The 24,335-nt window shown below is 45.8% G+C and overlaps 23 non-coding genes across 23 annotated transcripts; all 23 read right to left on the reverse strand.

Annotated features, from left to right (window-relative positions):
- Positions 1-232: 232 nt before the first annotated feature.
- trnan-guu (transfer RNA asparagine (anticodon GUU)) lies at positions 233-306 on the reverse strand. Its single transcript has one exon. It is a non-coding gene; the product is annotated as a tRNA-Asn (tRNA).
- A 787-nt stretch (positions 307-1,093) lies between these two features.
- trnay-gua (transfer RNA tyrosine (anticodon GUA)) lies at positions 1,094-1,180 on the reverse strand. The gene is given in 2 exon segments: positions 1,094-1,129; positions 1,144-1,180. It is a non-coding gene; the product is annotated as a tRNA-Tyr (tRNA).
- A 1,354-nt stretch (positions 1,181-2,534) lies between these two features.
- On the reverse strand, positions 2,535-2,605 carry trnag-gcc (transfer RNA glycine (anticodon GCC)). Its single transcript has one exon. It is a non-coding gene; the product is annotated as a tRNA-Gly (tRNA).
- Positions 2,606-3,403: 798 nt separating this feature from the next.
- Positions 3,404-3,477, reverse strand: trnan-guu (transfer RNA asparagine (anticodon GUU)). Its single transcript has one exon. It is a non-coding gene; the product is annotated as a tRNA-Asn (tRNA).
- A 787-nt stretch (positions 3,478-4,264) lies between these two features.
- On the reverse strand, positions 4,265-4,351 carry trnay-gua (transfer RNA tyrosine (anticodon GUA)). Its single transcript is given in 2 exon segments — positions 4,265-4,300; positions 4,315-4,351. It is a non-coding gene; the product is annotated as a tRNA-Tyr (tRNA).
- A 1,354-nt stretch (positions 4,352-5,705) lies between these two features.
- On the reverse strand, positions 5,706-5,776 carry trnag-gcc (transfer RNA glycine (anticodon GCC)). Its single transcript has one exon. It is a non-coding gene; the product is annotated as a tRNA-Gly (tRNA).
- Positions 5,777-6,574: 798 nt separating this feature from the next.
- trnan-guu (transfer RNA asparagine (anticodon GUU)) lies at positions 6,575-6,648 on the reverse strand. The gene has a single exon. It is a non-coding gene; the product is annotated as a tRNA-Asn (tRNA).
- Positions 6,649-7,435: 787 nt separating this feature from the next.
- On the reverse strand, positions 7,436-7,522 carry trnay-gua (transfer RNA tyrosine (anticodon GUA)). The gene is given in 2 exon segments: positions 7,436-7,471; positions 7,486-7,522. It is a non-coding gene; the product is annotated as a tRNA-Tyr (tRNA).
- A 1,354-nt stretch (positions 7,523-8,876) lies between these two features.
- Positions 8,877-8,947, reverse strand: trnag-gcc (transfer RNA glycine (anticodon GCC)). The gene has a single exon. It is a non-coding gene; the product is annotated as a tRNA-Gly (tRNA).
- Positions 8,948-9,745: 798 nt separating this feature from the next.
- On the reverse strand, positions 9,746-9,819 carry trnan-guu (transfer RNA asparagine (anticodon GUU)). Its single transcript has one exon. It is a non-coding gene; the product is annotated as a tRNA-Asn (tRNA).
- Positions 9,820-10,606: 787 nt separating this feature from the next.
- On the reverse strand, positions 10,607-10,693 carry trnay-gua (transfer RNA tyrosine (anticodon GUA)). The gene is given in 2 exon segments: positions 10,607-10,642; positions 10,657-10,693. It is a non-coding gene; the product is annotated as a tRNA-Tyr (tRNA).
- A 1,354-nt stretch (positions 10,694-12,047) lies between these two features.
- On the reverse strand, positions 12,048-12,118 carry trnag-gcc (transfer RNA glycine (anticodon GCC)). Its single transcript has one exon. It is a non-coding gene; the product is annotated as a tRNA-Gly (tRNA).
- Positions 12,119-12,916: 798 nt separating this feature from the next.
- On the reverse strand, positions 12,917-12,990 carry trnan-guu (transfer RNA asparagine (anticodon GUU)). The gene has a single exon. It is a non-coding gene; the product is annotated as a tRNA-Asn (tRNA).
- Positions 12,991-13,777: 787 nt separating this feature from the next.
- trnay-gua (transfer RNA tyrosine (anticodon GUA)) lies at positions 13,778-13,864 on the reverse strand. The gene is given in 2 exon segments: positions 13,778-13,813; positions 13,828-13,864. It is a non-coding gene; the product is annotated as a tRNA-Tyr (tRNA).
- A 1,354-nt stretch (positions 13,865-15,218) lies between these two features.
- Positions 15,219-15,289, reverse strand: trnag-gcc (transfer RNA glycine (anticodon GCC)). Its single transcript has one exon. It is a non-coding gene; the product is annotated as a tRNA-Gly (tRNA).
- Positions 15,290-16,087: 798 nt separating this feature from the next.
- trnan-guu (transfer RNA asparagine (anticodon GUU)) lies at positions 16,088-16,161 on the reverse strand. Its single transcript has one exon. It is a non-coding gene; the product is annotated as a tRNA-Asn (tRNA).
- Positions 16,162-16,948: 787 nt separating this feature from the next.
- Positions 16,949-17,035, reverse strand: trnay-gua (transfer RNA tyrosine (anticodon GUA)). The gene is given in 2 exon segments: positions 16,949-16,984; positions 16,999-17,035. It is a non-coding gene; the product is annotated as a tRNA-Tyr (tRNA).
- A 1,354-nt stretch (positions 17,036-18,389) lies between these two features.
- trnag-gcc (transfer RNA glycine (anticodon GCC)) lies at positions 18,390-18,460 on the reverse strand. Its single transcript has one exon. It is a non-coding gene; the product is annotated as a tRNA-Gly (tRNA).
- Positions 18,461-19,258: 798 nt separating this feature from the next.
- On the reverse strand, positions 19,259-19,332 carry trnan-guu (transfer RNA asparagine (anticodon GUU)). Its single transcript has one exon. It is a non-coding gene; the product is annotated as a tRNA-Asn (tRNA).
- Positions 19,333-20,119: 787 nt separating this feature from the next.
- On the reverse strand, positions 20,120-20,206 carry trnay-gua (transfer RNA tyrosine (anticodon GUA)). The gene is given in 2 exon segments: positions 20,120-20,155; positions 20,170-20,206. It is a non-coding gene; the product is annotated as a tRNA-Tyr (tRNA).
- Positions 20,207-21,560: 1,354 nt separating this feature from the next.
- On the reverse strand, positions 21,561-21,631 carry trnag-gcc (transfer RNA glycine (anticodon GCC)). The gene has a single exon. It is a non-coding gene; the product is annotated as a tRNA-Gly (tRNA).
- Positions 21,632-22,429: 798 nt separating this feature from the next.
- trnan-guu (transfer RNA asparagine (anticodon GUU)) lies at positions 22,430-22,503 on the reverse strand. Its single transcript has one exon. It is a non-coding gene; the product is annotated as a tRNA-Asn (tRNA).
- A 787-nt stretch (positions 22,504-23,290) lies between these two features.
- On the reverse strand, positions 23,291-23,377 carry trnay-gua (transfer RNA tyrosine (anticodon GUA)). The gene is given in 2 exon segments: positions 23,291-23,326; positions 23,341-23,377. It is a non-coding gene; the product is annotated as a tRNA-Tyr (tRNA).
- Between the last annotated feature and the right edge of the window lie 958 nt (positions 23,378-24,335).

Raw genomic sequence — 24,335 nt, forward strand, 5'->3', positions numbered from 1 at the left:
GCTCCTGTTTGCAAGACAGGCACTTTGACCATCTCAAGCAGTGGAGCTTGAACATCTTGCCTTTTCCTGTTCACTTGGCAAAGTGGCGCCAACAGCATTTGTTAGGAGTACTTTGCGTCAGGCCAAAAAGGGATGACGGAAATTCTGCAAGCGTGGCGCAAGTTGTCCTCGACAAACAGTTTGCCAATTGGGAAGAACACAAGTGCTGTACAAGACACAAAGTGCAAGATAGCGTCCCTGGGTGGTCTCGAACCACCAGCCTCCCGGTTAACAGCCGAGCGCGCTGACCGATTGCGCCACAGAGACTCACAGCACGTCCTGTTTACTTCTGTTCAATCGAAGTCATACGAACGCATGCCACGCCACCAGCATTCCCTCCACTTTGGATGAGACTTGTGCTTTCTGGCATAACAGTCGAGACACTGCAGTCCACGACAACAGCTTTAGTTTTGATGAGCGCAAAGTACTTTCTGGGTACGAATCAGGGGTCTTGCGCTTCTCACGAAAATGGCTTTGTCCTTCTTCAACATGAGTTCTGATTAAATTTATTAAAAGAGACAGAGTGCATTGGTCTGCAATTGGACCCAGGCAAGAATTGTAAAAGTGAACCACTAATGCCCACAATGAACAGACTGAAGGATAAAAGTGCAAAGAGCAAGTGAAACGAAACTTTGGACAATTCGATGAATATACACCATACAAGCACGGGTGAATTGCAGCAGCAACGCAGCACTGGTTCCTTTCTTGATCTCTGCTCTTGTTTTGGTCGGCCCGTCAACGCTCATCTGTTAACCGAGAGGTTGTTGGTTCGAGACCACCAAGGGGCAGTATCTTGACGTGTGCGTGGCAACTTGGGCTCTTTTGTCAGATTGTCTTGTACAGTCTGTAGTATTCTTACCTATGCATGATGAGAAGAACTTTATGACGTGACACACTTTCACCAGTCTCCTGCACTCAGAAGTTTTGAGGCTGCCTATTTCAGAATGCGTGACACGGAATCAAGTCAAACTCCATCGACTGGTAAGTGGAGTTCTTTGGGACATGACACTGCCGCTATTCTTTCCTGACAGACATAACATAAGCAAACGGTTCGTCCTTCGAGCCGGACTTGAACCGGCGACCTAAGGATGCCAGCCTGCGCCACTACAGTCCTCCGCTCTTCCAACTGAGCTATCGAAGGTCTTGCTGCTGTGCCTCTGGCAAAAAAGACAGGAACAAGCACAAATGTCCACCGCGTGACTGTTGCTTATCGAGTACCTTGTGGCAGAGTACGACACATTTTAACCTACAGTATCATGTTCAGTTTAGATATTGCAAGTTAATTCATAGGTGACATTGTCATGGGTCAAAACTGATTCCAGCAAGACACTGCTGTGATTCTTTATGGACAGACATAACATAATAACCCAATGTGAGCTGATAATCTTCCCACCAGCCCACATGCCAAAGAGAAAGAGCATAAGCATCTGACAGATCCCCTCAAAACCTGTGCTTACCTCAGCTTGTCATTTGTAAAACTTTGACGATGACGAAGAAAAGAGTAGCAGACGCACTAACATTGTCATCTTGTACGTCTCAGGTTTATCTGAGAAACTCAGATGGATTTTTAACCAACACGACATAGCCGTACACTTCAAACACTTTGCGACAAAGGTTGGTACATCACAAAGAGCGGACACCGCATACCCAGAAAAACAATCTGGTGCACGTTGTCCAGTGAACTTTGATTTTGTCAATTTCAGACGATGTGACAGGGAATCAAGTCAAACGCCATCGACTCGGAAGTGGCGTCCCTTCGGAAAAGACACTGTTGTGACTCTTTGACAGACATAAATTAATAACCAAATGTTTTGTCCTTCGATACGGATATGAACCAGTGACCTAAGTTGACCCCTCTTTCATGAAAATGTCTTTTGTCCTTTTCAACATGAGTTCTGATGAAATGTATTAAAAGAGACTGGATGCACGGGTGTGGAATCGGACCTGGTCTCCCGGGTGGCAGGCGGGAATTCTAAAACTGGACGGCTAATAGTGATGAGCAGAATGAAGGATAAAACATACTCCAAGGAGGAAGCACGACCTAAATTTGACAATTTGACACATTTCACCGTTCGGAGCACAGGTCAGTTGCAGCAACAACACAGCATCGGTTGCTTTCTTGATCTATACTCTTGTCTGGTGTTGTTACAAATGCCATGCCTATGCTTTCAACTGTGACGCCGACATTACACAAGGACATCATGATTCATGCGGACTCACCTGGAAACAAACAGCAGCGTGTAGCAATACCATTTAAAACCCAGTAGTCAGGCGAATGAGGCCGGACGGTTGACGGGATCTCATTGAGGTTGCTGTATATAACAAAGTGTGGGTTAGAATCCCACTTTTGACAGAATTTTGCTGATACTCACGTCTAAGGTAGTCAAGGCTGCTACGTTTCGGATGTAATCCAGAGGTCCTGCCTTTGTCACAACAACGGTCTTTGTACTTTTTCCAACATGACCTCTGGATCAAAGGTGTAAAAGCCGCGCTGTTGCATTGGCCGGGAATCGGACCCTGATCTCCCGCGTGGCAGACGAGAATTCTACCATTGAACCACCAATGCCTGTCAAAAACACCCACAGGGCCTACCGACACGGCAAAGTGAAAGGGCCTCTACACTGTGGGTTCTTTATATAACAATAATGATAATTATACGCATAGATTTCACTCCCAGAGCCATAGGTGAATTGCAGCAACAAAGAAGCATTGCATGGTCTCGTGCTTATAATCCTGGCTGGTGCTGTTGTAAATGCTTATGCTTTCAACCGCACTTTCCGTGTTTCCCAAGTCTGTAATCATTTCCACGGACTTGCGAGCAAACAAACAGCAGTCTGTGACTTGATCAACATGAGTTCTGATCGAATGCATAAAACAAGGCAAGCTGCAGTGTGCTTTTGACAACTGGCTGTGAAAGTGTTTGGACCCCATTTGAAATGGTCTGTTTCCTGAATCCCGGTAGTGTCGTGTCCAAATTGAAAACGGCATTTCCTTTGCAGGCAATCCAATTCTGTGTAATATTAGGGTTTTCTGCAACGCAACATTTCGGATTCGCAGATATGTGGTTCGAAAACTACCTGTGAAAGAGTCATAGAAAGAACAGCACGGGACTGCTGGGATTTCAACCCAGCAGCTCCTGTTTGCAAGACAGGCACTTTGACCATCTCAAGCAGTGGAGCTTGAACATCTTGCCTTTTCCTGTTCACTTGGCAAAGTGGCGCCAACAGCATTTGTTAGGAGTACTTTGCGTCAGGCCAAAAAGGGATGACGGAAATTCTGCAAGCGTGGCGCAAGTTGTCCTCGACAAACAGTTTGCCAATTGGGAAGAACACAAGTGCTGTACAAGACACAAAGTGCAAGATAGCATCCCTGGGTGGTCTCGAACCACCAGCCTCCCGGTTAACAGCCGAGCGCGCTGACCGATTGCGCCACAGAGACTCACAGCACGTCCTGTTTACTTCTGTTCAATCGAAGTCATACGAACGCATGCCACGCCACCAGCATTCCCTCCACTTTGGATGAGACTTGTGCTTTCTGGCATAACAGTCGAGACACTGCAGTCCACGACAACAGCTTTAGTTTTGATGAGCGCAAAGTACTTTCTGGGTACGAATCAGGGGTCTTGCGCTTCTCACGAAAATGGCTTTGTCCTTCTTCAACATGAGTTCTGATTAAATTTATTAAAAGAGACAGAGTGCATTGGTCTGCAATTGGACCCAGGCAAGAATTGTAAAAGTGAACCACTAATGCCCACAATGAACAGACTGAAGGATAAAAGTGCAAAGAGCAAGTGAAACGAAACTTTGGACAATTCGATGAATATACACCATACAAGCACGGGTGAATTGCAGCAGCAACGCAGCACTGGTTCCTTTCTTGATCTCTGCTCTTGTTTTGGTCGGCCCGTCAACGCTCATCTGTTAACCGAGAGGTTGTTGGTTCGAGACCACCAAGGGGCAGTATCTTGACGTGTGCGTGGCAACTTGGGCTCTTTTGTCAGATTGTCTTGTACAGTCTGTAGTATTCTTACCTATGCATGATGAGAAGAACTTTATGACGTGACACACTTTCACCAGTCTCCTGCACTCAGAAGTTTTGAGGCTGCCTATTTCAGAATGCGTGACACGGAATCAAGTCAAACTCCATCGACTGGTAAGTGGAGTTCTTTGGGACATGACACTGCCGCTATTCTTTCCTGACAGACATAACATAAGCAAACGGTTCGTCCTTCGAGCCGGACTTGAACCGGCGACCTAAGGATGCCAGCCTGCGCCACTACAGTCCTCCGCTCTTCCAACTGAGCTATCGAAGGTCTTGCTGCTGTGCCTCTGGCAAAAAAGACAGGAACAAGCACAAATGTCCACCGCGTGACTGTTGCTTATCGAGTACCTTGTGGCAGAGTACGACACATTTTAACCTACAGTATCATGTTCAGTTTAGATATTGCAAGTTAATTCATAGGTGACATTGTCATGGGTCAAAACTGATTCCAGCAAGACACTGCTGTGATTCTTTATGGACAGACATAACATAATAACCCAATGTGAGCTGATAATCTTCCCACCAGCCCACATGCCAAAGAGAAAGAGCATAAGCATCTGACAGATCCCCTCAAAACCTGTGCTTACCTCAGCTTGTCATTTGTAAAACTTTGACGATGACGAAGAAAAGAGTAGCAGACGCACTAACATTGTCATCTTGTACGTCTCAGGTTTATCTGAGAAACTCAGATGGATTTTTAACCAACACGACATAGCCGTACACTTCAAACACTTTGCGACAAAGGTTGGTACATCACAAAGAGCGGACACCGCATACCCAGAAAAACAATCTGGTGCACGTTGTCCAGTGAACTTTGATTTTGTCAATTTCAGACGATGTGACAGGGAATCAAGTCAAACGCCATCGACTCGGAAGTGGCGTCCCTTCGGAAAAGACACTGTTGTGACTCTTTGACAGACATAAATTAATAACCAAATGTTTTGTCCTTCGATACGGATATGAACCAGTGACCTAAGTTGACCCCTCTTTCATGAAAATGTCTTTTGTCCTTTTCAACATGAGTTCTGATGAAATGTATTAAAAGAGACTGGATGCACGGGTGTGGAATCGGACCTGGTCTCCCGGGTGGCAGGCGGGAATTCTAAAACTGGACGGCTAATAGTGATGAGCAGAATGAAGGATAAAACATACTCCAAGGAGGAAGCACGACCTAAATTTGACAATTTGACACATTTCACCGTTCGGAGCACAGGTCAGTTGCAGCAACAACACAGCATCGGTTGCTTTCTTGATCTATACTCTTGTCTGGTGTTGTTACAAATGCCATGCCTATGCTTTCAACTGTGACGCCGACATTACACAAGGACATCATGATTCATGCGGACTCACCTGGAAACAAACAGCAGCGTGTAGCAATACCATTTAAAACCCAGTAGTCAGGCGAATGAGGCCGGACGGTTGACGGGATCTCATTGAGGTTGCTGTATATAACAAAGTGTGGGTTAGAATCCCACTTTTGACAGAATTTTGCTGATACTCACGTCTAAGGTAGTCAAGGCTGCTACGTTTCGGATGTAATCCAGAGGTCCTGCCTTTGTCACAACAACGGTCTTTGTACTTTTTCCAACATGACCTCTGGATCAAAGGTGTAAAAGCCGCGCTGTTGCATTGGCCGGGAATCGGACCCTGATCTCCCGCGTGGCAGACGAGAATTCTACCATTGAACCACCAATGCCTGTCAAAAACACCCACAGGGCCTACCGACACGGCAAAGTGAAAGGGCCTCTACACTGTGGGTTCTTTATATAACAATAATGATAATTATACGCATAGATTTCACTCCCAGAGCCATAGGTGAATTGCAGCAACAAAGAAGCATTGCATGGTCTCGTGCTTATAATCCTGGCTGGTGCTGTTGTAAATGCTTATGCTTTCAACCGCACTTTCCGTGTTTCCCAAGTCTGTAATCATTTCCACGGACTTGCGAGCAAACAAACAGCAGTCTGTGACTTGATCAACATGAGTTCTGATCGAATGCATAAAACAAGGCAAGCTGCAGTGTGCTTTTGACAACTGGCTGTGAAAGTGTTTGGACCCCATTTGAAATGGTCTGTTTCCTGAATCCCGGTAGTGTCGTGTCCAAATTGAAAACGGCATTTCCTTTGCAGGCAATCCAATTCTGTGTAATATTAGGGTTTTCTGCAACGCAACATTTCGGATTCGCAGATATGTGGTTCGAAAACTACCTGTGAAAGAGTCATAGAAAGAACAGCACGGGACTGCTGGGATTTCAACCCAGCAGCTCCTGTTTGCAAGACAGGCACTTTGACCATCTCAAGCAGTGGAGCTTGAACATCTTGCCTTTTCCTGTTCACTTGGCAAAGTGGCGCCAACAGCATTTGTTAGGAGTACTTTGCGTCAGGCCAAAAAGGGATGACGGAAATTCTGCAAGCGTGGCGCAAGTTGTCCTCGACAAACAGTTTGCCAATTGGGAAGAACACAAGTGCTGTACAAGACACAAAGTGCAAGATAGCGTCCCTGGGTGGTCTCGAACCACCAGCCTCCCGGTTAACAGCCGAGCGCGCTGACCGATTGCGCCACAGAGACTCACAGCACGTCCTGTTTACTTCTGTTCAATCGAAGTCATACGAACGCATGCCACGCCACCAGCATTCCCTCCACTTTGGATGAGACTTGTGCTTTCTGGCATAACAGTCGAGACACTGCAGTCCACGACAACAGCTTTAGTTTTGATGAGCGCAAAGTACTTTCTGGGTACGAATCAGGGGTCTTGCGCTTCTCACGAAAATGGCTTTGTCCTTCTTCAACATGAGTTCTGATTAAATTTATTAAAAGAGACAGAGTGCATTGGTCTGCAATTGGACCCAGGCAAGAATTGTAAAAGTGAACCACTAATGCCCACAATGAACAGACTGAAGGATAAAAGTGCAAAGAGCAAGTGAAACGAAACTTTGGACAATTCGATGAATATACACCATACAAGCACGGGTGAATTGCAGCAGCAACGCAGCACTGGTTCCTTTCTTGATCTCTGCTCTTGTTTTGGTCGGCCCGTCAACGCTCATCTGTTAACCGAGAGGTTGTTGGTTCGAGACCACCAAGGGGCAGTATCTTGACGTGTGCGTGGCAACTTGGGCTCTTTTGTCAGATTGTCTTGTACAGTCTGTAGTATTCTTACCTATGCATGATGAGAAGAACTTTATGACGTGACACACTTTCACCAGTCTCCTGCACTCAGAAGTTTTGAGGCTGCCTATTTCAGAATGCGTGACACGGAATCAAGTCAAACTCCATCGACTGGTAAGTGGAGTTCTTTGGGACATGACACTGCCGCTATTCTTTCCTGACAGACATAACATAAGCAAACGGTTCGTCCTTCGAGCCGGACTTGAACCGGCGACCTAAGGATGCCAGCCTGCGCCACTACAGTCCTCCGCTCTTCCAACTGAGCTATCGAAGGTCTTGCTGCTGTGCCTCTGGCAAAAAAGACAGGAACAAGCACAAATGTCCACCGCGTGACTGTTGCTTATCGAGTACCTTGTGGCAGAGTACGACACATTTTAACCTACAGTATCATGTTCAGTTTAGATATTGCAAGTTAATTCATAGGTGACATTGTCATGGGTCAAAACTGATTCCAGCAAGACACTGCTGTGATTCTTTATGGACAGACATAACATAATAACCCAATGTGAGCTGATAATCTTCCCACCAGCCCACATGCCAAAGAGAAAGAGCATAAGCATCTGACAGATCCCCTCAAAACCTGTGCTTACCTCAGCTTGTCATTTGTAAAACTTTGACGATGACGAAGAAAAGAGTAGCAGACGCACTAACATTGTCATCTTGTACGTCTCAGGTTTATCTGAGAAACTCAGATGGATTTTTAACCAACACGACATAGCCGTACACTTCAAACACTTTGCGACAAAGGTTGGTACATCACAAAGAGCGGACACCGCATACCCAGAAAAACAATCTGGTGCACGTTGTCCAGTGAACTTTGATTTTGTCAATTTCAGACGATGTGACAGGGAATCAAGTCAAACGCCATCGACTCGGAAGTGGCGTCCCTTCGGAAAAGACACTGTTGTGACTCTTTGACAGACATAAATTAATAACCAAATGTTTTGTCCTTCGATACGGATATGAACCAGTGACCTAAGTTGACCCCTCTTTCATGAAAATGTCTTTTGTCCTTTTCAACATGAGTTCTGATGAAATGTATTAAAAGAGACTGGATGCACGGGTGTGGAATCGGACCTGGTCTCCCGGGTGGCAGGCGGGAATTCTAAAACTGGACGGCTAATAGTGATGAGCAGAATGAAGGATAAAACATACTCCAAGGAGGAAGCACGACCTAAATTTGACAATTTGACACATTTCACCGTTCGGAGCACAGGTCAGTTGCAGCAACAACACAGCATCGGTTGCTTTCTTGATCTATACTCTTGTCTGGTGTTGTTACAAATGCCATGCCTATGCTTTCAACTGTGACGCCGACATTACACAAGGACATCATGATTCATGCGGACTCACCTGGAAACAAACAGCAGCGTGTAGCAATACCATTTAAAACCCAGTAGTCAGGCGAATGAGGCCGGACGGTTGACGGGATCTCATTGAGGTTGCTGTATATAACAAAGTGTGGGTTAGAATCCCACTTTTGACAGAATTTTGCTGATACTCACGTCTAAGGTAGTCAAGGCTGCTACGTTTCGGATGTAATCCAGAGGTCCTGCCTTTGTCACAACAACGGTCTTTGTACTTTTTCCAACATGACCTCTGGATCAAAGGTGTAAAAGCCGCGCTGTTGCATTGGCCGGGAATCGGACCCTGATCTCCCGCGTGGCAGACGAGAATTCTACCATTGAACCACCAATGCCTGTCAAAAACACCCACAGGGCCTACCGACACGGCAAAGTGAAAGGGCCTCTACACTGTGGGTTCTTTATATAACAATAATGATAATTATACGCATAGATTTCACTCCCAGAGCCATAGGTGAATTGCAGCAACAAAGAAGCATTGCATGGTCTCGTGCTTATAATCCTGGCTGGTGCTGTTGTAAATGCTTATGCTTTCAACCGCACTTTCCGTGTTTCCCAAGTCTGTAATCATTTCCACGGACTTGCGAGCAAACAAACAGCAGTCTGTGACTTGATCAACATGAGTTCTGATCGAATGCATAAAACAAGGCAAGCTGCAGTGTGCTTTTGACAACTGGCTGTGAAAGTGTTTGGACCCCATTTGAAATGGTCTGTTTCCTGAATCCCGGTAGTGTCGTGTCCAAATTGAAAACGGCATTTCCTTTGCAGGCAATCCAATTCTGTGTAATATTAGGGTTTTCTGCAACGCAACATTTCGGATTCGCAGATATGTGGTTCGAAAACTACCTGTGAAAGAGTCATAGAAAGAACAGCACGGGACTGCTGGGATTTCAACCCAGCAGCTCCTGTTTGCAAGACAGGCACTTTGACCATCTCAAGCAGTGGAGCTTGAACATCTTGCCTTTTCCTGTTCACTTGGCAAAGTGGCGCCAACAGCATTTGTTAGGAGTACTTTGCGTCAGGCCAAAAAGGGATGACGGAAATTCTGCAAGCGTGGCGCAAGTTGTCCTCGACAAACAGTTTGCCAATTGGGAAGAACACAAGTGCTGTACAAGACACAAAGTGCAAGATAGCGTCCCTGGGTGGTCTCGAACCACCAGCCTCCCGGTTAACAGCCGAGCGCGCTGACCGATTGCGCCACAGAGACTCACAGCACGTCCTGTTTACTTCTGTTCAATCGAAGTCATACGAACGCATGCCACGCCACCAGCATTCCCTCCACTTTGGATGAGACTTGTGCTTTCTGGCATAACAGTCGAGACACTGCAGTCCACGACAACAGCTTTAGTTTTGATGAGCGCAAAGTACTTTCTGGGTACGAATCAGGGGTCTTGCGCTTCTCACGAAAATGGCTTTGTCCTTCTTCAACATGAGTTCTGATTAAATTTATTAAAAGAGACAGAGTGCATTGGTCTGCAATTGGACCCAGGCAAGAATTGTAAAAGTGAACCACTAATGCCCACAATGAACAGACTGAAGGATAAAAGTGCAAAGAGCAAGTGAAACGAAACTTTGGACAATTCGATGAATATACACCATACAAGCACGGGTGAATTGCAGCAGCAACGCAGCACTGGTTCCTTTCTTGATCTCTGCTCTTGTTTTGGTCGGCCCGTCAACGCTCATCTGTTAACCGAGAGGTTGTTGGTTCGAGACCACCAAGGGGCAGTATCTTGACGTGTGCGTGGCAACTTGGGCTCTTTTGTCAGATTGTCTTGTACAGTCTGTAGTATTCTTACCTATGCATGATGAGAAGAACTTTATGACGTGACACACTTTCACCAGTCTCCTGCACTCAGAAGTTTTGAGGCTGCCTATTTCAGAATGCGTGACACGGAATCAAGTCAAACTCCATCGACTGGTAAGTGGAGTTCTTTGGGACATGACACTGCCGCTATTCTTTCCTGACAGACATAACATAAGCAAACGTTTCGTCCTTCGAGCCGGACTTGAACCGGCGACCTAAGGATGCCAGCCTGCGCCACTACAGTCCTCCGCTCTTCCAACTGAGCTATCGAAGGTCTTGCTGCTGTGCCTCTGGCAAAAAAGACAGGAACAAGCACAAATGTCCACCGCGTGACTGTTGCTTATCGAGTACCTTGTGGCAGAGTACGACACATTTTAACCTACAGTATCATGTTCAGTTTAGATATTGCAAGTTAATTCATAGGTGACATTGTCATGGGTCAAAACTGATTCCAGCAAGACACTGCTGTGATTCTTTATGGACAGACATAACATAATAACCCAATGTGAGCTGATAATCTTCCCACCAGCCCACATGCCAAAGAGAAAGAGCATAAGCATCTGACAGATCCCCTCAAAACCTGTGCTTACCTCAGCTTGTCATTTGTAAAACTTTGACGATGACGAAGAAAAGAGTAGCAGACGCACTAACATTGTCATCTTGTACGTCTCAGGTTTATCTGAGAAACTCAGATGGATTTTTAACCAACACGACATAGCCGTACACTTCAAACACTTTGCGACAAAGGTTGGTACATCACAAAGAGCGGACACCGCATACCCAGAAAAACAATCTGGTGCACGTTGTCCAGTGAACTTTGATTTTGTCAATTTCAGACGATGTGACAGGGAATCAAGTCAAACGCCATCGACTCGGAAGTGGCGTCCCTTCGGAAAAGACACTGTTGTGACTCTTTGACAGACATAAATTAATAACCAAATGTTTTGTCCTTCGATACGAATATGAACCAGTGACCTAAGTTGACCCCTCTTTCATGAAAATGTCTTTTGTCCTTTTCAACATGAGTTCTGATGAAATGTATTAAAAGAGACTGGATGCACGGGTGTGGAATCGGACCTGGTCTCCCGGGTGGCAGGCGGGAATTCTAAAACTGGACGGCTAATAGTGATGAGCAGAATGAAGGATAAAACATACTCCAAGGAGGAAGCACGACCTAAATTTGACAATTTGACACATTTCACCGTTCGGAGCACAGGTCAGTTGCAGCAACAACACAGCATCGGTTGCTTTCTTGATCTATACTCTTGTCTGGTGTTGTTACAAATGCCATGCCTATGCTTTCAACTGTGACGCCGACATTACACAAGGACATCATGATTCATGCGGACTCACCTGGAAACAAACAGCAGCGTGTAGCAATACCATTTAAAACCCAGTAGTCAGGCGAATGAGGCCGGACGGTTGACGGGATCTCATTGAGGTTGCTGTATATAACAAAGTGTGGGTTAGAATCCCACTTTTGACAGAATTTTGCTGATACTCACGTCTAAGGTAGTCAAGGCTGCTACGTTTCGGATGTAATCCAGAGGTCCTGCCTTTGTCACAACAACGGTCTTTGTACTTTTTCCAACATGACCTCTGGATCAAAGGTGTAAAAGCCGCGCTGTTGCATTGGCCGGGAATCGGACCCTGATCTCCCGCGTGGCAGACGAGAATTCTACCATTGAACCACCAATGCCTGTCAAAAACACCCACAGGGCCTACCGACACGGCAAAGTGAAAGGGCCTCTACACTGTGGGTTCTTTATATAACAATAATGATAATTATACGCATAGATTTCACTCCCAGAGCCATAGGTGAATTGCAGCAACAAAGAAGCATTGCATGGTCTCGTGCTTATAATCCTGGCTGGTGCTGTTGTAAATGCTTATGCTTTCAACCGCACTTTCCGTGTTTCCCAAGTCTGTAATCATTTCCACGGACTTGCGAGCAAACAAACAGCAGTCTGTGACTTGATCAACATGAGTTCTGATCGAATGCATAAAACAAGGCAAGCTGCAGTGTGCTTTTGACAACTGGCTGTGAAAGTGTTTGGACCCCATTTGAAATGGTCTGTTTCCTGAATCCCGGTAGTGTCGTGTCCAAATTGAAAACGGCATTTCCTTTGCAGGCAATCCAATTCTGTGTAATATTAGGGTTTTCTGCAACGCAACATTTCGGATTCGCAGATATGTGGTTCGAAAACTAGCTGTGAAAGAGTCATAGAAAGAACAGCACGGGACTGCTGGGATTTCAACCCAGCAGCTCCTGTTTGCAAGACAGGCACTTTGACCATCTCAAGCAGTGGAGCTTGAACATCTTGCCTTTTCCTGTTCACTTGGCAAAGTGGCGCCAACAGCATTTGTTAGGAGTACTTTGCGTCAGGCCAAAAAGGGATGACGGAAATTCTGCAAGCGTGGCGCAAGTTGTCCTCGACAAACAGTTTGCCAATTGGGAAGAACACAAGTGCTGTACAAGACACAAAGTGCAAGATAGCGTCCCTGGGTGGTCTCGAACCACCAGCCTCCCGGTTAACAGCCGAGCGCGCTGACCGATTGCGCCACAGAGACTCACAGCACGTCCTGTTTACTTCTGTTCAATCGAAGTCATACGAACGCATGCCACGCCACCAGCATTCCCTCCACTTTGGATGAGACTTGTGCTTTCTGGCATAACAGTCGAGACACTGCAGTCCACGACAACAGCTTTAGTTTTGATGAGCGCAAAGTACTTTCTGGGTACGAATCAGGGGTCTTGCGCTTCTCACGAAAATGGCTTTGTCCTTCTTCAACATGAGTTCTGATTAAATTTATTAAAAGAGACAGAGTGCATTGGTCTGCAATTGGACCCAGGCAAGAATTGTAAAAGTGAACCACTAATGCCCACAATGAACAGACTGAAGGATAAAAGTGCAAAGAGCAAGTGAAACGAAACTTTGGACAATTCGATGAATATACACCATACAAGCACGGGTGAATTGCAGCAGCAACGCAGCACTGGTTCCTTTCTTGATCTCTGCTCTTGTTTTGGTCGGCCCGTCAACGCTCATCTGTTAACCGAGAGGTTGTTGGTTCGAGACCACCAAGGGGCAGTATCTTGACGTGTGCGTGGCAACTTGGGCTCTTTTGTCAGATTGTCTTGTACAGTCTGTAGTATTCTTACCTATGCATGATGAGAAGAACTTTATGACGTGACACACTTTCACCAGTCTCCTGCACTCAGAAGTTTTGAGGCTGCCTATTTCAGAATGCGTGACACGGAATCAAGTCAAACTCCATCGACTGGTAAGTGGAGTTCTTTGGGACATGACACTGCCGCTATTCTTTCCTGACAGACATAACATAAGCAAACGGTTCGTCCTTCGAGCCGGACTTGAACCGGCGACCTAAGGATGCCAGCCTGCGCCACTACAGTCCTCCGCTCTTCCAACTGAGCTATCGAAGGTCTTGCTGCTGTGCCTCTGGCAAAAAAGACAGGAACAAGCACAAATGTCCACCGCGTGACTGTTGCTTATCGAGTACCTTGTGGCAGAGTACGACACATTTTAACCTACAGTATCATGTTCAGTTTAGATATTGCAAGTTAATTCATAGGTGACATTGTCATGGGTCAAAACTGATTCCAGCAAGACACTGCTGTGATTCTTTATGGACAGACATAACATAATAACCCAATGTGAGCTGATAATCTTCCCACCAGCCCACATGCCAAAGAGAAAGAGCATAAGCATCTGACAGATCCCCTCAAAACCTGTGCTTACCTCAGCTTGTCATTTGTAAAACTTTGACGATGACGAAGAAAAGAGTAGCAGACGCACTAACATTGTCATCTTGTACGTCTCAGGTTTATCTGAGAAACTCAGATGGATTTTTAACCAACACGACATAGCCGTACACTTCAAACACTTTGCGACAAAGGTTGGTACATCACAAAGAGCGGACACCGCATACCCAGAAAAACAATCTGGTGCACGTTGTCCAGTGAACTTTGATTTTGTCAATTTCAGACGATGTGACAGGGAATCAAGTCAAACGCCATCGACTCGGAAGTGGCGTCCCTTCGGAAAAGACACTGTTGTGACTCTTTGACAGACATAAATTAATAACCAAATGTTTTGTCCTTCGATACGGATATGAACCAGTGACCTAAGTTGACCCCTCTTTCATGAAAATGTCTTTTGTCCTTTTCAACATGAGTTCTGATGAAATGTATTAAAAGAGACTGGATGCACGGGTGTGGAATCGGACCTGGTCTCCCGGGTGGCAGGCGGGAATTCTAAAACTGGACGGCTAATAGTGATGAGCAGAATGAAGGATAAAACATACTCCAAGGAGGAAGCACGACCTAAATTTGACAATTTGACACATTTCACCGTTCGGAGCACAGGTCAGTTGCAGCAACAACACAGCATCGGTTGCTTTCTTGATCTATACTCTTGTCTGGTGTTGTTACAAATGCCATGCCTATGCTTTCAACTGTGACGCCGACATTACACAAGGACATCATGATTCATGCGGACTCACCTGGAAACAAACAGCAGCGTGTAGCAATACCATTTAAAACCCAGTAGTCAGGCGAATGAGGCCGGACGGTTGACGGGATCTCATTGAGGTTGCTGTATATAACAAAGTGTGGGTTAGAATCCCACTTTTGACAGAATTTTGCTGATACTCACGTCTAAGGTAGTCAAGGCTGCTACGTTTCGGATGTAATCCAGAGGTCCTGCCTTTGTCACAACAACGGTCTTTGTACTTTTTCCAACATGACCTCTGGATCAAAGGTGTAAAAGCCGCGCTGTTGCATTGGCCGGGAATCGGACCCTGATCTCCCGCGTGGCAGACGAGAATTCTACCATTGAACCACCAATGCCTGTCAAAAACACCCACAGGGCCTACCGACACGGCAAAGTGAAAGGGCCTCTACACTGTGGGTTCTTTATATAACAATAATGATAATTATACGCATAGATTTCACTCCCAGAGCCATAGGTGAATTGCAGCAACAAAGAAGCATTGCATGGTCTCGTGCTTATAATCCTGGCTGGTGCTGTTGTAAATGCTTATGCTTTCAACCGCACTTTCCGTGTTTCCCAAGTCTGTAATCATTTCCACGGACTTGCGAGCAAACAAACAGCAGTCTGTGACTTGATCAACATGAGTTCTGATCGAATGCATAAAACAAGGCAAGCTGCAGTGTGCTTTTGACAACTGGCTGTGAAAGTGTTTGGACCCCATTTGAAATGGTCTGTTTCCTGAATCCCGGTAGTGTCGTGTCCAAATTGAAAACGGCATTTCCTTTGCAGGCAATCCAATTCTGTGTAATATTAGGGTTTTCTGCAACGCAACATTTCGGATTCGCAGATATGTGGTTCGAAAACTACCTGTGAAAGAGTCATAGAAAGAACAGCACGGGACTGCTGGGATTTCAACCCAGCAGCTCCTGTTTGCAAGACAGGCACTTTGACCATCTCAAGCAGTGGAGCTTGAACATCTTGCCTTTTCCTGTTCACTTGGCAAAGTGGCGCCAACAGCATTTGTTAGGAGTACTTTGCGTCAGGCCAAAAAGGGATGACGGAAATTCTGCAAGCGTGGCGCAAGTTGTCCTCGACAAACAGTTTGCCAATTGGGAAGAACACAAGTGCTGTACAAGACACAAAGTGCAAGATAGCGTCCCTGGGTGGTCTCGAACCACCAGCCTCCCGGTTAACAGCCGAGCGCGCTGACCGATTGCGCCACAGAGACTCACAGCACGTCCTGTTTACTTCTGTTCAATCGAAGTCATACGAACGCATGCCACGCCACCAGCATTCCCTCCACTTTGGATGAGACTTGTGCTTTCTGGCATAACAGTCGAGACACTGCAGTCCACGACAACAGCTTTAGTTTTGATGAGCGCAAAGTACTTTCTGGGTACGAATCAGGGGTCTTGCGCTTCTCACGAAAATGGCTTTGTCCTTCTTCAACATGAGTTCTGATTAAATTTATTAAAAGAGACAGAGTGCATTGGTCTGCAATTGGACCCAGGCAAGAATTGTAAAAGTGAACCACTAATGCCCACAATGAACAGACTGAAGGATAAAAGTGCAAAGAGCAAGTGAAACGAAACTTTGGACAATTCGATGAATATACACCATACAAGCACGGGTGAATTGCAGCAGCAACGCAGCACTGGTTCCTTTCTTGATCTCTGCTCTTGTTTTGGTCGGCCCGTCAACGCTCATCTGTTAACCGAGAGGTTGTTGGTTCGAGACCACCAAGGGGCAGTATCTTGACGTGTGCGTGGCAACTTGGGCTCTTTTGTCAGATTGTCTTGTACAGTCTGTAGTATTCTTACCTATGCATGATGAGAAGAACTTTATGACGTGACACACTTTCACCAGTCTCCTGCACTCAGAAGTTTTGAGGCTGCCTATTTCAGAATGCGTGACACGGAATCAAGTCAAACTCCATCGACTGGTAAGTGGAGTTCTTTGGGACATGACACTGCCGCTATTCTTTCCTGACAGACATAACATAAGCAAACGGTTCGTCCTTCGAGCCGGACTTGAACCGGCGACCTAAGGATGCCAGCCTGCGCCACTACAGTCCTCCGCTCTTCCAACTGAGCTATCGAAGGTCTTGCTGCTGTGCCTCTGGCAAAAAAGACAGGAACAAGCACAAATGTCCACCGCGTGACTGTTGCTTATCGAGTACCTTGTGGCAGAGTACGACACATTTTAACCTACAGTATCATGTTCAGTTTAGATATTGCAAGTTAATTCATAGGTGACATTGTCATGGGTCAAAACTGATTCCAGCAAGACACTGCTGTGATTCTTTATGGACAGACATAACATAATAACCCAATGTGAGCTGATAATCTTCCCACCAGCCCACATGCCAAAGAGAAAGAGCATAAGCATCTGACAGATCCCCTCAAAACCTGTGCTTACCTCAGCTTGTCATTTGTAAAACTTTGACGATGACGAAGAAAAGAGTAGCAGACGCACTAACATTGTCATCTTGTACGTCTCAGGTTTATCTGAGAAACTCAGATGGATTTTTAACCAACACGACATAGCCGTACACTTCAAACACTTTGCGACAAAGGTTGGTACATCACAAAGAGCGGACACCGCATACCCAGAAAAACAATCTGGTGCACGTTGTCCAGTGAACTTTGATTTTGTCAATTTCAGACGATGTGACAGGGAATCAAGTCAAACGCCATCGACTCGGAAGTGGCGTCCCTTCGGAAAAGACACTGTTGTGACTCTTTGACAGACATAAATTAATAACCAAATGTTTTGTCCTTCGATACGAATATGAACCAGTGACCTAAGTTGACCCCTCTTTCATGAAAATGTCTTTTGTCCTTTTCAACATGAGTTCTGATGAAATGTATTAAAAGAGACTGGATGCACGGGTGTGGAATCGGACCTGGTCTCCCGGGTGGCAGGCGGGAATTCTAAAACTGGACGGCTAATAGTGATGAGCAGAATGAAGGATAAAACATACTCCAAGGAGGAAGCACGACCTAAATTTGACAATTTGACACATTTCACCGTTCGGAGCACAGGTCAGTTGCAGCAACAACACAGCATCGGTTGCTTTCTTGATCTATACTCTTGTCTGGTGTTGTTACAAATGCCATGCCTATGCTTTCAACTGTGACGCCGACATTACACAAGGACATCATGATTCATGCGGACTCACCTGGAAACAAACAGCAGCGTGTAGCAATACCATTTAAAACCCAGTAGTCAGGCGAATGAGGCCGGACGGTTGACGGGATCTCATTGAGGTTGCTGTATATAACAAAGTGTGGGTTAGAATCCCACTTTTGACAGAATTTTGCTGATACTCACGTCTAAGGTAGTCAAGGCTGCTACGTTTCGGATGTAATCCAGAGGTCCTGCCTTTGTCACAACAACGGTCTTTGTACTTTTTCCAACATGACCTCTGGATCAAAGGTGTAAAAGCCGCGCTGTTGCATTGGCCGGGAATCGGACCCTGATCTCCCGCGTGGCAGACGAGAATTCTACCATTGAACCACCAATGCCTGTCAAAAACACCCACAGGGCCTACCGACACGGCAAAGTGAAAGGGCCTCTACACTGTGGGTTCTTTATATAACAATAATGATAATTATACGCATAGATTTCACTCCCAGAGCCATAGGTGAATTGCAGCAACAAAGAAGCATTGCATGGTCTCGTGCTTATAATCCTGGCTGGTGCTGTTGTAAATGCTTATGCTTTCAACCGCACTTTCCGTGTTTCCCAAGTCTGTAATCATTTCCACGGACTTGCGAGCAAACAAACAGCAGTCTGTGACTTGATCAACATGAGTTCTGATCGAATGCATAAAACAAGGCAAGCTGCAGTGTGCTTTTGACAACTGGCTGTGAAAGTGTTTGGACCCCATTTGAAATGGTCTGTTTCCTGAATCCCGGTAGTGTCGTGTCCAAATTGAAAACGGCATTTCCTTTGCAGGCAATCCAATTCTGTGTAATATTAGGGTTTTCTGCAACGCAACATTTCGGATTCGCAGATATGTGGTTCGAAAACTAGCTGTGAAAGAGTCATAGAAAGAACAGCACGGGACTGCTGGGATTTCAACCCAGCAGCTCCTGTTTGCAAGACAGGCACTTTGACCATCTCAAGCAGTGGAGCTTGAACATCTTGCCTTTTCCTGTTCACTTGGCAAAGTGGCGCCAACAGCATTTGTTAGGAGTACTTTGCGTCAGGCCAAAAAGGGATGACGGAAATTCTGCAAGCGTGGCGCAAGTTGTCCTCGACAAACAGTTTGCCAATTGGGAAGAACACAAGTGCTGTACAAGACACAAAGTGCAAGATAGCGTCCCTGGGTGGTCTCGAACCACCAGCCTCCCGGTTAACAGCCGAGCGCGCTGACCGATTGCGCCACAGAGACTCACAGCACGTCCTGTTTACTTCTGTTCAATCGAAGTCATACGAACGCATGCCACGCCACCAGCATTCCCTCCACTTTGGATGAGACTTGTGCTTTCTGGCATAACAGTCGAGACACTGCAGTCCACGACAACAGCTTTAGTTTTGATGAGCGCAAAGTACTTTCTGGGTACGAATCAGGGGTCTTGCGCTTCTCACGAAAATGGCTTTGTCCTTCTTCAACATGAGTTCTGATTAAATTTATTAAAAGAGACAGAGTGCATTGGTCTGCAATTGGACCCAGGCAAGAATTGTAAAAGTGAACCACTAATGCCCACAATGAACAGACTGAAGGATAAAAGTGCAAAGAGCAAGTGAAACGAAACTTTGGACAATTCGATGAATATACACCATACAAGCACGGGTGAATTGCAGCAGCAACGCAGCACTGGTTCCTTTCTTGATCTCTGCTCTTGTTTTGGTCGGCCCGTCAACGCTCATCTGTTAACCGAGAGGTTGTTGGTTCGAGACCACCAAGGGGCAGTATCTTGACGTGTGCGTGGCAACTTGGGCTCTTTTGTCAGATTGTCTTGTACAGTCTGTAGTATTCTTACCTATGCATGATGAGAAGAACTTTATGACGTGACACACTTTCACCAGTCTCCTGCACTCAGAAGTTTTGAGGCTGCCTATTTCAGAATGCGTGACACGGAATCAAGTCAAACTCCATCGACTGGTAAGTGGAGTTCTTTGGGACATGACACTGCCGCTATTCTTTCCTGACAGACATAACATAAGCAAACGGTTCGTCCTTCGAGCCGGACTTGAACCGGCGACCTAAGGATGCCAGCCTGCGCCACTACAGTCCTCCGCTCTTCCAACTGAGCTATCGAAGGTCTTGCTGCTGTGCCTCTGGCAAAAAAGACAGGAACAAGCACAAATGTCCACCGCGTGACTGTTGCTTATCGAGTACCTTGTGGCAGAGTACGACACATTTTAACCTACAGTATCATGTTCAGTTTAGATATTGCAAGTTAATTCATAGGTGACATTGTCATGGGTCAAAACTGATTCCAGCAAGACACTGCTGTGATTCTTTATGGACAGACATAACATAATAACCCAATGTGAGCTGATAATCTTCCCACCAGCCCACATGCCAAAGAGAAAGAGCATAAGCATCTGACAGATCCCCTCAAAACCTGTGCTTACCTCAGCTTGTCATTTGTAAAACTTTGACGATGACGAAGAAAAGAGTAGCAGACGCACTAACATTGTCATCTTGTACGTCTCAGGTTTATCTGAGAAACTCAGATGGATTTTTAACCAACACGACATAGCCGTACACTTCAAACACTTTGCGACAAAGGTTGGTACATCACAAAGAGCGGACACCGCATACCCAGAAAAACAATCTGGTGCACGTTGTCCAGTGAACTTTGATTTTGTCAATTTCAGACGATGTGACAGGGAATCAAGTCAAACGCCATCGACTCGGAAGTGGCGTCCCTTCGGAAAAGACACTGTTGTGACTCTTTGACAGACATAAATTAATAACCAAATGTTTTGTCCTTCGATACGAATATGAACCAGTGACCTAAGTTGACCCCTCTTTCATGAAAATGTCTTTTGTCCTTTTCAACATGAGTTCTGATGAAATGTATTAAAAGAGACTGGATGCACGGGTGTGGAATCGGACCTGGTCTCCCGGGTGGCAGGCGGGAATTCTAAAACTGGACGGCTAATAGTGATGAGCAGAATGAAGGATAAAACATACTCCAAGGAGGAAGCACGACCTAAATTTGACAATTTGACACATTTCACCGTTCGGAGCACAGGTCAGTTGCAGCAACAACACAGCATCGGTTGCTTTCTTGATCTATACTCTTGTCTGGTGTTGTTACAAATGCCATGCCTATGCTTTCAACTGTGACGCCGACATTACACAAGGACATCATGATTCATGCGGACTCACCTGGAAACAAACAGCAGCGTGTAGCAATACCATTTAAAACCCAGTAGTCAGGCGAATGAGGCCGGACGGTTGACGGGATCTCATTGAGGTTGCTGTATATAACAAAGTGTGGGTTAGAATCCCACTTTTGACAGAATTTTGCTGATACTCACGTCTAAGGTAGTCAAGGCTGCTACGTTTCGGATGTAATCCAGAGGTCCTGCCTTTGTCACAACAACGGTCTTTGTACTTTTTCCAACATGACCTCTGGATCAAAGGTGTAAAAGCCGCGCTGTTGCATTGGCCGGGAATCGGACCCTGATCTCCCGCGTGGCAGACGAGAATTCTACCATTGAACCACCAATGCCTGTCAAAAACACCCACAGGGCCTACCGACACGGCAAAGTGAAAGGGCCTCTACACTGTGGGTTCTTTATATAACAATAATGATAATTATACGCATAGATTTCACTCCCAGAGCCATAGGTGAATTGCAGCAACAAAGAAGCATTGCATGGTCTCGTGCTTATAATCCTGGCTGGTGCTGTTGTAAATGCTTATGCTTTCAACCGCACTTTCCGTGTTTCCCAAGTCTGTAATCATTTCCACGGACTTGCGAGCAAACAAACAGCAGTCTGTGACTTGATCAACATGAGTTCTGATCGAATGCATAAAACAAGGCAAGCTGCAGTGTGCTTTTGACAACTGGCTGTGAAAGTGTTTGGACCCCATTTGAAATGGTCTGTTTCCTGAATCCCGGTAGTGTCGTGTCCAAATTGAAAACGGCATTTCCTTTGCAGGCAATCCAATTCTGTGTAATATTAGGGTTTTCTGCAACGCAACATTTCGGATTCGCAGATATGTGGTTCGAAAACTAGCTGTGAAAGAGTCATAGAAAGAACAGCACGGGACTGCTGGGATTTCAACCCAGCAGCTCCTGTTTGCAAGACAGGCACTTTGACCATCTCAAGCAGTGGAGCTTGAACATCTTGCCTTTTCCTGTTCACTTGGCAAAGTGGCGCCAACAGCATTTGTTAGGAGTACTTTGCGTCAGGCCAAAAAGGGATGACGGAAATTCTGCAAGCGTGGCGCAAGTTGTCCTCGACAAACAGTTTGCCAATTGGGAAGAACACAAGTGCTGTACAAGACACAAAGTGCAAGATAGCGTCCCTGGGTGGTCTCGAACCACCAGCCTCCCGGTTAACAGCCGAGCGCGCTGACCGATTGCGCCACAGAGACTCACAGCACGTCCTGTTTACTTCTGTTCAATCGAAGTCATACGAACGCATGCCACGCCACCAGCATTCCCTCCACTTTGGATGAGACTTGTGCTTTCTGGCATAACAGTCGAGACACTGCAGTCCACGACAACAGCTTTAGTTTTGATGAGCGCAAAGTACTTTCTGGGTACGAATCAGGGGTCTTGCGCTTCTCACGAAAATGGCTTTGTCCTTCTTCAACATGAGTTCTGATTAAATTTATTAAAAGAGACAGAGTGCATTGGTCTGCAATTGGACCCAGGCAAGAATTGTAAAAGTGAACCACTAATGCCCACAATGAACAGACTGAAGGATAAAAGTGCAAAGAGCAAGTGAAACGAAACTTTGGACAATTCGATGAATATACACCATACAAGCACGGGTGAATTGCAGCAGCAACGCAGCACTGGTTCCTTTCTTGATCTCTGCTCTTGTTTTGGTCGGCCCGTCAACGCTCATCTGTTAACCGAGAGGTTGTTGGTTCGAGACCACCAAGGGGCAGTATCTTGACGTGTGCGTGGCAACTTGGGCTCTTTTGTCAGATTGTCTTGTACAGTCTGTAGTATTCTTACCTATGCATGATGAGAAGAACTTTATGACGTGACACACTTTCACCAGTCTCCTGCACTCAGAAGTTTTGAGGCTGCCTATTTCAGAATGCGTGACACGGAATCAAGTCAAACTCCATCGACTGGTAAGTGGAGTTCTTTGGGACATGACACTGCCGCTATTCTTTCCTGACAGACATAACATAAGCAAACGGTTCGTCCTTCGAGCCGGACTTGAACCGGCGACCTAAGGATGCCAGCCTGCGCCACTACAGTCCTCCGCTCTTCCAACTGAGCTATCGAAGGTCTTGCTGCTGTGCCTCTGGCAAAAAAGACAGGAACAAGCACAAATGTCCACCGCGTGACTGTTGCTTATCGAGTACCTTGTGGCAGAGTACGACACATTTTAACCTACAGTATCATGTTCAGTTTAGATATTGCAAGTTAATTCATAGGTGACATTGTCATGGGTCAAAACTGATTCCAGCAAGACACTGCTGTGATTCTTTATGGACAGACATAACATAATAACCCAATGTGAGCTGATAATCTTCCCACCAGCCCACATGCCAAAGAGAAAGAGCATAAGCATCTGACAGATCCCCTCAAAACCTGTGCTTACCTCAGCTTGTCATTTGTAAAACTTTGACGATGACGAAGAAAAGAGTAGCAGACGCACTAACATTGTCATCTTGTACGTCTCAGGTTTATCTGAGAAACTCAGATGGATTTTTAACCAACACGACATAGCCGTACACTTCAAACACTTTGCGACAAAGGTTGGTACATCACAAAGAGCGGACACCGCATACCCAGAAAAACAATCTGGTGCACGTTGTCCAGTGAACTTTGATTTTGTCAATTTCAGACGATGTGACAGGGAATCAAGTCAAACGCCATCGACTCGGAAGTGGCGTCCCTTCGGAAAAGACACTGTTGTGACTCTTTGACAGACATAAATTAATAACCAAATGTTTTGTCCTTCGATACGGATATGAACCAGTGACCTAAGTTGACCCCTCTTTCATGAAAATGTCTTTTGTCCTTTTCAACATGAGTTCTGATGAAATGTATTAAAAGAGACTGGATGCACGGGTGTGGAATCGGACCTGGTCTCCCGGGTGGCAGGCGGGAATTCTAAAACTGGACGGCTAATAGTGATGAGCAGAATGAAGGATAAAACATACTCCAAGGAGGAAGCACGACCTAAATTTGACAATTTGACACATTTCACCGTTCGGAGCACAGGTCAGTTGCAGCAACA

This window comes from Dunckerocampus dactyliophorus, chromosome 11, assembly GCF_027744805.1.
Source record: "Dunckerocampus dactyliophorus isolate RoL2022-P2 chromosome 11, RoL_Ddac_1.1, whole genome shotgun sequence".
Lineage (NCBI taxonomy): Eukaryota > Metazoa > Chordata > Actinopteri > Syngnathiformes > Syngnathidae > Dunckerocampus > Dunckerocampus dactyliophorus.